The sequence below is a fragment of the Crocodylus porosus genome, unplaced genomic scaffold (genome assembly GCF_001723895.1).
Source record: "Crocodylus porosus isolate Cpor-Errol unplaced genomic scaffold, CroPor_comp1, whole genome shotgun sequence".
Lineage (NCBI taxonomy): Eukaryota > Metazoa > Chordata > Crocodylia > Crocodylidae > Crocodylus > Crocodylus porosus.
Genome location: NW_017728886.1, coordinates 2369178 through 2381024, shown reverse-complemented (window position 1 = coordinate 2381024; position 11847 = coordinate 2369178).

The window sequence follows — 11847 nt, the reverse complement described above, 5'->3', positions numbered from 1 at the left end:
TGAATTCAGCCACCTGCCTCCTTGATTTTAATAGGTCCTTATTCACGAGCGTGTGGCAAAGAAAGAGTTGAGCATTCAGGGAACTGAGTCATGATGCTGTGGCTTAGTCGTGACTGTGGGAAGCCTGAGATAAAAGGTGGCTCATCTTTTCTGTTTTGAGATCTGCATCAATCTCAATCTGTTCATTGGTGCTAATCCACCATGCTAAGATTTACAGCCTCTGAACAGATCTGGGACACCATAAATCTAATGGTATCTGCATTGTTTTTCTTTTGGCAACCATATAGATCATATAAGGTTGGCTCTCTCACAAGCATAGCTTTACTCAGCATTATTCAAAGATTGACTAATCTGGTAATTTTCCTTTGCAAAGTGTGAATTCAGAGTCATGAAACTATGTTCTCTCAACAGGTGGTAGTTTTCAATGAATATAGATGCATGACAATTATAAGACTATATATATAGTATATATTGAATATACTATATATACCAGCGCCAGGAAGATTGGTGCTGCCGCTGGCCCCAGGTGGCAACACATGGCTCCTGTCAGCCATCAGGCAGATCAGGGGCACACACCCCTAGGAGGACTTCAGCACAGCCCCCACAGCCCTCCCAGGGGTGCCAGCAGGCCCCCGATCTGCCTGCTGGCTGACAGGAGTTGGGTGCTCCTGCCTGGGGCCAGCAGGGCTGGGGCAGATCAGCTTGGGCAGGGACCAGGGCAGGGGAGCATCTCCACATTAGCTGATCTGCCCCAGGCCCGGTAGTGGGCGGTGTATATCAGCTGGTGCAGGGACCTGCCACCCTGATCCCACTGGCTGCAGACCTGGGGAGGATCACCCACTGAGTCTGCCCTCCACTGAGCAGAGCCCAGTCCTTGGGGTTGAGCCCAGCTCCCCACCCCCAACACCATGCACACAGCAGCCCCTCCAGGCTGTGCATGTTATCCAAGCACCTGTTCTGCAGCACTCAACAGGTATTGCCAGGTTTCCCATTTTGCTGAGTCTGCAGTGCCCACAACCCGGCTCCCTCCCCTGCCTTGCTCACAGCATGGGCAGCCTTCCCCCTCCTACTCAGCTTCCCCATCCCCAATAGCGGGGACAAGAACCAGAATCCAGAGGCAGCAGTGTGGCCTTGGAGACCTTGGCCATTGTGGCCACAAGAGCAATGGGTGGCGTTGCAGCCAGGTGGGAACCCTCAGGTCACACATTAACACTTTGTGGGGATCATGAGTCCTACAGACTGCCAGTTGAACAGCCCAAAGCAGAGAATATCTTCCAGAAAGCCAATGCCATCCTGACTTAAAGACCTCAGGTGATAGAGAATCAGCCATGTCTTTTCAGCCGTTGGTCCTAATGGATAAGTTCCCTGCAAAAATATTTGTGCCCAATTTGTATCTACGGACTGGTCTAGTTTAGCCCATTCTTCTGGCTCTGACATTGGCCGTTGCCAGAGACATCAGAAGTTAGGGGCAAGATATTCTGCTTGAGGCAGATTTAGGATCTTCTGTCTATTACCACTTTAAGTACTTTAGTCTGAAATTATCTTGAGTCCTAAGGCACTGTGTTCAGTATCTCCTAAGCCTGAAAATGTCCTTCCCTTTCTACCAGTTGCTATGGTGCAGAATGTGAGCATAGCTTAGTAAAGAAATAGTCAAAGCTATTTCCATGGCGTTTGTTTAATCCAGTATGAGAGTGCTGACATACAGGTGTGCAGAACCCAAAGGGCATTTCTTTAGATAGAGTGTGACGTGATGGCGCACACAGTACTACAGAGCCGTTTGGATTGGTAATGTCCCCGGTTACTATGTTCAATGCTGGACTAACACAGAGAGATGGTCTCTGCTCCAGGAAGCAGGAGGGAAAACAGAGTCACTAGGTTGAGCACTGATTTGCCCAGAACTATGTATCAGGTCAGTGGGAGAGCAGGGAACAAAACCTAGGTGCCCAGGGCTCCAGACAGCTGGGCATGCTGCCTTTCAGTCTCCTTAACCTGACATCAATGTGACTTTGAGATGATGCCTATACACAGATAATTTATGATGTCCCAAGGAAAGGTCATAGTCTAAGTAGCGCTGCATAAACTCCCCAGTGATGGAACCACAGGCTGCTTCTCAGCCCCTGGTGCACAGCTTTTGCCCACAGTGGTTCTGCTTAGAAGTCACTCAGTAGAGTGCCGTAGCTCCCACATAATAACATCCTGCTTGCACAAGAATTGGTTTCCCATCCACAGTGAACAGGGCAGAAACCTTCCTCGTTGCACTTCTGTGCATAAGAGGGCAGGGCCCACTTGTAGCTGCCTCTGTCGCCAGCTGACCCAGTGCTGGGGACAGCCCAAGAGTTGCTTAAGCACCACTTAAGCAGCTGGAGGCCATTGGGACAGTGATGGTGACATGTGGTTGCCCCTTTCTTATGCCTGCTCCCTAGCCAGTAGGGGAGACCTGGGGGAACCAAGCAGGGAGCAGCTGTCCCCAACTGAGCCCCCTGCCTGCACCCAGGGACATAATTAGCAAGGTTTGTGCTCTGCTGGAGAGGAAGGAATGAGTGGGGGGGGGGGCAGTGCCACTGTGTACTGGAGAGACAGGAGTGGATGTGGCACAGGGGGATTCCCTTTTGACAGCTGGCATGAAAGCATCTGCCAGGAAAAGATGAATTGGGTCTGCAGTGCCTCCAGGCTGAGTTCTGACCTGACCTGTATATCAAGTGTAACAACAGCTGGTTAAGTGTAATGAGCTCAGGTTGGGGCTGCGGGCCCAATTGAATGGTCAGGATAATCAGTCCCCTGAAGCTGCTAAAACCAGGCTCAAGCTCAGATCAATGTTTTGGGCCCAGGCAATTCGAATTGTGAAGTCAGAGCAATCAGTCCCCTGAGGCTGCAAGAAACAGACTCCAGCTGCTCCAGCCATTAGAAGCTGGCCCCACACAGAAGAACATTGTCCAGGAGAAGACTCTGGGGCTTGCTCCTGACCCCTCTGCAGTTTATTGACTTGGTTATTGGAAACTTGGGCTTTAACTCTTGGCACACTTTTGACCAAGGTTTAGGCACGCAGCTTACCTGGGAACCCATTTCCTGGACTTTACCCGAGGAGCAGTGACACAGTCCAGTCCCTAACAATAACTGGAAATGCACCAGTGTAAAACTGGTGGAAGTTGGAGCAATATCTACCCCCTACATGGACTAGAGACAAACTAGTCATTCTGGGGGTGCAGCTACACATGCAATTAATTCAAAGCAATAAAGTTGGGAGCAGTTTGAGCCAGAGTAAACTGCTCCCTGGATACAGTGTCTACACATGCACCTGGGAGATCAGTAATTTGAGCCTGTGTGGAGCAGGCCTGGGCTGGCAAAGGGCACTGAGGATTAGCCCCAGGATCTGAGTGGCGGGGTCGGGCAGCCTAAGGGGCTGACTAGGGCATGAGGGTGCTGAACATGTGGACCCATGTGGCTAGGTGGTAGGTAGGGATCTGGCTGGGACAACTGGGCACAATTTACACCCAAAGTCATCTTCTACACATGCATTTAATTGCAGTTAATTACTCTGCTGTAAGATAGTATTGTCCCCAAAGGTACTATCTTACAGCGGAGTTAGTTTACCGTGCCTTAATACCACTGCATGTGTAGACAGTAACATTTTACTATGCAGATGATGAGTTTACTCTGCAGTAAAGCACACCTGTAGTTGCACCTACTGAAGTGTAAAATGTTCTGAATTGAATAAAGGCTTTGGACCTGTATTAAATTAATATCCCACCATCTATGGAAATCAGACCCCAGAAGCTTTTGAATGCAATTTTCTTTTCAATTAATCTGTAGTAGCTCTCCTGCTTGAACTAAATTTGACACACCCTCATCATTTTCATGACTAATGATACCAGTGATCCCAATGTTTGTTGTACCACCCCTAATGTTCAATACGTGGCAATGGGGCACTGCACTTTACAGAACTACTGCTCATTTTGGGGTTGGGTAAAGTGTAAGGTCAAAAGCACAGGAATATTGGTTCAGATGCAGGAGCCGGATCTTCGCTATGAAGAAACACAGACTCGCTTTGCTTTTGCTGTGATAAGGGCCAAGGTATCACCCAGTAGCAAGAAAGAGACAAAATAAACAGAACATGTACATAAAGGGCTGAAAAATAAAGTCTTATAACGCTGACTCGCACGTCAAGACTACCAGATCACCAGGGAATAGTCATGTTGTTTACGAGCTCAGTTTCACAGGTGTCAGCAGGAAGCAAGGCAGCAAATGAAGCAACATGTAACAGCTGGTGAAAATGTGAAAAAAGGTGCAGCAGTTAGATAATTAACAGTGTGCTACTACATGGGGACTGGCCTAATTACTGAAGTACACTGAGGCCAACAGCTGTGCATTTACCAACAGTTGCCTCCCTGCTCCCACTGAAGGTCCAGGTAGTGCTCCTTTTTTTTCTCATATCTATGGAGACCCCTAGTCAGCAACGTATTAAAGTACATATCTAACTTTTAGGCAGGAGTTGTCCTCGTGATGTAACGGCATTTTGAGATGGTCACATACTGAAGGACCTTTTTCAACTGAGCGTTTTCGACAGAATGGCTGGATTACCCATTTCAAGAACTTCATTTAACGGCTTATACATCATATTTACATAATGGCAACATTTCCCCCTGTGTCTGAAGATATACCCCGAGGGGGAAATCTAAAAGAGTCTCTCCTTTGTCATTTTGGAAACGGGAAGGACATAAATGTTCTTGTAAGCATCTAGCTAATGGACTAGAGAGGCTGCTTCATGGGCTGGTTGGGAATGAACCTCTTGATGGCTGAATGGGATGAGTGGCGAAGGGAATGAGCTGGGAGAGGCCTTGAAGCTGCAAATTAGTTCTGCTACTTCATTAGTTTTTGACTCTGGATGTGTGGCCTACTTTGTTCGTGCCTGTTTCCCCTTCAGTCAAATGGACACAAGAGTTTTGAGCTCTCGTGTGGGCAGGCAAGGAGATAGTTGCTCAAGGATACCATCATTGAGACAGCTGTTTTTTGCGATGTTTCTAATAGAGGGTTACAACAATGATTACAGAGGTTTTGAACTTTAACTGAAATTCTACAGAGGACAAGCACTAAGGACCGTGCTATTGGCAGTGGGTAGGTCACTATACTCTGGGATAAGTTAAGCTCTCTTAAATACTGGATTATGGCCCTGATGCAAACCCCAATAAGGTCAGTGCAAGTCTTTGCATTGGGTTCACTGGGCGTCTGATCAGGTTTTGCGCTCTTGCGATTAGGTATAGTGGGTGCAGAAATCCAGGAGGAGAAAATCACAGAAATGGGGATATCCTAGGATACACTAAAATGCGGTTTTCTAAGCAATCTCAAGTGGAAGGGAAGACATTTTAGCAGTCTCGGCTATCTGAGCTTTGTATCCTTAATTTAGTGCAAACAGTGCCCTGAATAGAGGTAACGATCATTTAAGAGGTGTGTATGAACAAGCATCAGAACTGCTTATTGAGGTAACTACAAAAATACTAACCTATTACCAAGTGTGGTTCCTGTCGGCAAAAAATGGGTTCCTTTAACATGATGCCCTGAACTTAATCACTTCATCAGTCCTTTCAGGTTGTTGCTGGCACAAGGTGCCCGAGGGAGGCAACAATTGGGTTCGTTGCCCGGTGTGCGTCGCGCCAAATAAACACACTGGGGGAGAAGCAGACAAAGTTTATTTGAGCTCAAGTAAAAGGCACAGGGAGACTGTATAGTCTCAAATCCTGCGCACCTAACCCTGCAACAGCGGGATCTTTATACCCTGGTCAGTTTCACTGTCAGTGATTTTCCACTAGTTGGCCCCCCTCTTGCTCCCCTTTCCCTCCTCCTCTCTCTCTCCGAGCGGTGCCCTTGCATTCCACAGATAACAGTTTTAGCTCGCCTGCTTTCCAGAAGGACAGGAGATTGCAGGCACCAAAGAAAGGGTTACAAAGGTTGGGCAGGGGGAGGATTTGGCTCGTCTGAGCCTGGAGCAGAAGGACTTCCTCGACACTCGTGGTCTTCCATCCCTCTGAGTTACCCAGGGTTATGCCCAGTGACACCAACAAGGTGACACAGTTCCCAGAGATATGTTAAAAACCCCAGAACTATTCTAGCACATGCTGAGCTTGGAAACACACATCCTCAGAGGACATGTGTTTATCAGGTAATGTGCCAACTCAGGCAGCTGCAAAGACTCAATTTTCTCCAAATTGTAAGGTTGGGTTTCTGTCCTTTCCTCTGTACAAACTGAAAAGTGTAACTCTGAAAGAAACAAAAGTTGCCAGTCCTGAAATGAAAGAGATGGTCTGAATTTCTACCATGTGGCAACTTGAACTTTATTACATTCCGGCTGCCCAGCTGCATGCTGTGCCCGCATGGGTCCTGGCCAGTCTCTATGGGGACCCCGGGATCACGGGATGGTGATAGTGTGGTGCTAAAGCCTGGGGCGGAGCCACAAGCTGCTCCCTGCCCAGTATGCCCCTGCCTGCAGAACTGGGGCTCTGCCTTGGCCCCGCACTGTCACTGCCCTGCAATTCCAGGGCTGGTGTAGGCAGGGTGTGTGGCTGGGTGGATGATGGGATGGGGCTGCGTCTGGGTCTGGGCTGTTGGGACATTGACAGAGCAGGTCCAGGTCAGCCCATCTTGTTCCTGGATGCCACTCCTCACCCACTCGCGGTGCCATCCCAGCTGCCCAGCTAAGCACCCTGTCCATGTGAGTCCTGCCCCCAGCAGTGGGTGCAAGGTGGATGAGCCAGTGTGCTCTGGCAGTGGGGCCAGGTCCCTTACTGTGACAGCAGGAAGGAGCCGCTGCTGGGGCTGCTGGGAGATGAAGTCCAGCCTCCATGCCACCCCAGTCCCACTACACACCTGGGAGGAGCGGGACCAGCTGCATGCACCAAGGCCCAGGCAGGAACAAGGAACCTGCCTTGGACTGGACAAAATCCCTCAGTGGGCCAAATTTGGCCCTCAGGGCTATATTTTGCCCACCCCTGACCTAGGAGAATCTCTAAAGTGCTGCAGCACCTTGTTCCCGGTGATTTCCATGTATGGTAGTTAGCACGGATTTTCTAACCTGTTTAAGCCTGTTTGAACACCCCACTGAATGCTTGCGTGCATGTCTCAGCACTTAACTGCTTGCTTGCAAAACACACCTGAAATTAAAATCTCCCTAGAGGGCACAGGGAAGTTGCTTTTTGCCTTTTGAGAGCAGGTAACTGTAAGACTCCCAGCACAAAAGCAATCTAGAGGCTTCAAGAGAAATCTAAGTCTAGTCCTTTCTGAGTAAGCATGTGTGCTTATGTGCACCGCTCAACTGGGAATCAGTGTTTCCAGTTGGTCAGTGAAAGCATTCTCTGTTCGCAGACATCTTTACCGTTCATTTGCCTCCATCTGTGTCTGGCACAAAGTACATAGCTTACAAGCATGTATAGGACAATTTGCTCCAGATTAAAAAAATTAAAATTGTTTATTCAAGAAAGAGGCTGCTTATTTTTATCATCATCATTATTATTATCATCATCGTTGTTGTTTTATTGTTATAGTTCAGTGCCTCATTCTGTCTGTCTCATGTGGCATTGACTTTTATGAAAATTGCAACAGCTACTGTGAGAGCTTTACTATGATGTGTTGTCTGATATTGTCTCTGGGCTTGGACACAGGCATTAACACCTGTGTGATGTGCATCGGTGTTATATACTGATGTGATTTATACTGGCATCCAGAGAAGACAGGCAACCAGCTCTTCCCGGGTACGAGCTGCAATAGGCATTAGGTTTTGTGCAGGGTCTCTTTGCATTGGAATAGAATGACACATACTGTTGTGGGGCTCTTTTATTTCACACTAATGTATGAAATAAATTATTTTTATTTATTCACCTATACACACTAATGTATAGGTGATTACACTGGTGCAAAAGTGCCATTTATCAGTGCATTAGGACCAGTTGTTTTAAAAAGAGAGAAAGACTCTGCTACACTGAAGAGTTGAAGGCCTAATTGATTTAGATGACCATGTCCTATTTATAAAAGTAACTTAAGACCAAATTTGCAAAAGGGATTTAGCTGCCTTCTGCCCACTGAAATAAGAGTCAATTGTGTACCTACCACCACAATTGGGCATCTAAATATGTCTAAGAGCTTTACTCCCACTCGCGTTCCCAAGTACTGAAAACAGGATGTAGGTGGCTAAATCACCTAGGCCTTGTAACATACAGCTAAGCAACAGTTAAAAATGTAGGCCTTTGTCTGCCATTGCTTTTCACTAACAATAAAATAGGAATATTGATATTTCCCTTCTAGGCAAGAGTAGTATGTAGCTAGATACATTACAGGTTGGGAGGTGCTCTGATGCTACTCTTTGGGAGCTCTGTAGATCCCCTATTTGGGGAAAGAGAGGTTTCATTTTGCCACTGCAGACCTGTGTTAAAGTATTTTCCTGGTGTGACTGGCATTGATACAGATGTTAGTCTAACAAGGTAAAGCTGATTAGAATTCCTTAGGTTTGGTGGCAAAACTTACAGAAAAGAGAGAAACCACAGGAAAAAGCCATCCCTAAATTTCAGAAGGCTTTAAGACGAGTTGTAGAAAGGCAATTGGAAGAAATATAGAAGAAGAAAATGATCTGGTCTCTGGGAATGCCTGGATTATTTTCCTAAGGATCGATGGAAGTGTGAGTGTTTGGGAATAATAGGAATCAAAACTCATGGTAGAAGCGATATCTTTTATTAGAAATTCTTTATTTGCCTGCTTTCTTTAATTGCTTTAATTTAAATTTCTTTAATTCCAAGCTTATTTGGGGAATAACATGAAGTTGAACTAAATTCTGGTTCTGCATAGACCTGTATCTGATTGAGAATGCACACTGTGCATCTGCTAATCCAACAAGAGGGTGAATTTTGCAAAACCTGACATGCCCCAGAGAAGGTGGCATTAGAGACAAATTGCAAAACAGCTTCTTAGGGCACAGCTACCCTGCCTCCTGCCAGGAAGTCCCACAAGGTGGCAGGCTGTGTCCGTATCACATATGCTGCCTCCCAAAAAATAATTTAAATACCTGAATGTGATATATTCCAGTAAGCTCCCACCATGGAAAAAGCTTATTGGTGTATGTTCAGTAGGGGTGTGCAAAGCGGGGCCTATGTGATTGGGATTCGGCCCAAATCAGGGACACTGGTTTGATTTGTTGATTTGCATTACTGTCCCCAATTCGATTCGGCTGAATCCGAATCTGAAGATTTGATGCCGATTTGGAGAATCAGCAATTCGGACATAGACACAGCTTTAAATATTCTTTTCTTTGTACCTCAAAGAACCTGTGTGGCTCATGAATGCTGCAATGCTGGGATGCATGGACCATTTCACAGGAGTGCGGGGGGCCCCTCCGTGTGCTTGGCAGCGAACCCAGAGGTGGACTGGAAATATTTCCAGTCCACTTCCGGGTCCACTGGGGAGCATGTGGGGCGCCCCCCATATTCCCCCATGTTGGTGATCAGCCACAGGGGAATCCTGGGGGCCCCCCTGACCAAGGAGGCACCAGTCACTGAGCTGGAGGGGGCGCGGTGAGGCCCCCCATTGTGGTTCTGGTCCACTTCTGGGTCTGCTGCCAAGCATGGTGGGGAGCCCCCCCGCACTTCTGTGGGATGCTTCATGTGCTCCAGCTTTGCAGCATTCAAGAGCCGCCTGGTACCTAAAGTATGCAGAAAAAACATTTAAAGGTGGGTCCATGTCTAAATCACTGAATCTCCAAATCAATTTGGGGGGTTCCGATTCGATTTGGAGAGATTAAAGGATCCTCCGATTTGATTTGGATTCAGGGATTTGGCCACCTAAGCAGACCGAATCTCTACCAAATCGAATCAAGGACTGAAGCTTCACACAGCGCTTTGCTAAGGCGGTTATATGACTGTTAATGGTATGTTGACTGGGTGAAACAGGCCTGAGTTCAGCCTTTCCTGGCGTGGTATTGAGGCAATGTAGACAAGACCTTAGAATGAACATAAACTAGCCCGTTTAGGCAGGTTATTGTAATTGCTTCCCATGTTCTGGTCAATGACAAATCAAGTTTTCTGAGGTCTAAATTTTATGAGCTGCTGCTTAGATGATACATGGTTTTAAGGCTTAAAGAAAAACACTTAGGAAGCCTAGAAGTTGTAATAAGGTACCATATTTACTCGAATAAAAGATGAACCTGCTTATAAGATGAACCCCCAATAATTAGATTTTATATATGGAAAATGTATCAATTTGCTGTAATTTTCCAGGGATAGAATCTAATTATTAGCGGTTTCCCTTAGATTTGTCCTCTTCCCACTGCTACGACAGGGAAAATAAAGCTGGAGGGTCAGGTAGCCCCTTTGCTTTCCTCCCCACCAAGATGTTTGGTATCTCAGAAAGGTATCGCTAGTCATGTTTTGCTATATATACCCACATACCCTGATATATGAAATGGGGAGTTTCAAAAGAAGCTACCTATATGGTGATAATGAAATGGGTACAGACTTCATGGCACTTTTCCGAAAGTTCATTGCAAGTTACATATATTGCCATTAGTTCAGTCTTACCAACCTTAAATGTTTAAAAATGTCATCCACTCCCCCAAGTCACAAAAATGCTGGCTTCTTTTCCAGACCTGAAGAAGGGCCCCTTCTGCCTGACAGCTTGTTTAACACTTCTTCCAACTATATAATTAGCCCAGTAAAAGGTATTGCACGCATGCGTGCACACGTGTGCACACACACTCGTCTTCACATCTCACGTCTTCCAACTATATAGTTGGTCCAGCTATATAGACGATCTCTCTCTCTCGCACACACACACAACCCCACGTCTCTTCAAAATCATGAGATTTTTAAAAATAACATAGTTGAGATTCATTTTATTTTTGGTGGGGAGGGAGTCGAAGGTTCTTCAGTTCTCAGCATTTCCACCATAACCCTGAGGAGTAGACCTATATTTAAAATAAAATTAAAAAAAGAAAGCTGAGATTCTCCTGAAATAACAGGACTTCAAGAGCAGGAATTTTACCCGGGGGGTGGGGGGAGGGGAAAGTTTCCCATAATATTGAGAGGCAGAGACTATAGGTTTGACAACAAAGCATTCAGGATGGGTGCAAGCACCTAAGTTTGTGGCCAGTAGTGAAGATACAGTATATTAGCACCTTATAGATTAACTAATTCAGAGACGTATAGCATAAACTATCATTGGCAGCGGCAGTCCCTAAATATGAGAATGACGGCCTTCCGCTAAATAGGGAAGTCATCTGTGAGTCTGTAGATGATACAAGAGGCTGATCTGAGATCTGCATGTTTGAATGGAGATGTGGCAAATAGTTCTGAGAGAAAGGAGTAGATATCACAAAAAGGAGGAGTAATTTTCTGTTTTGGACTCTGTTTCGGAGGGTGGTCAAGCATTGGAACAGGCAGCCCAGAGAAGCTGTGCAGTTTCATCCCTTGAAAAAGCCCAGAGCATGTTGGACAGACAGCACCTGGGATGTTCCTGCCTTGAGCAGGAGGCTGGACTTAAATGACCTTGTGAGGTCCCTTGCAGCCCAATTTTCCTATGATCCTGGTGATGCCAAGTCATAGCTCTTTTCCTTTGTCTCTCTTGTCTATCTGCCTCCATAGTAAGGAGAGCTGGTTTAAAAGGATCGATGCCTTATCACGTGTCAGTGCTGTTATGGACATTTTAATGCTCAAGTATCCCAGGTATTGATGTTATAGTTTCATAGTTTCATAGTTTCTAGGGTCGGAAGGGGCCTGAGCAGATCATCTAGTCCGACCCCCTGCCATGGCAGGAAAGAGTACTGGGGTCAAACGACCCCAGCAGCCCTGACTGTGAAGTAGCGCCTCCTGATAGCTA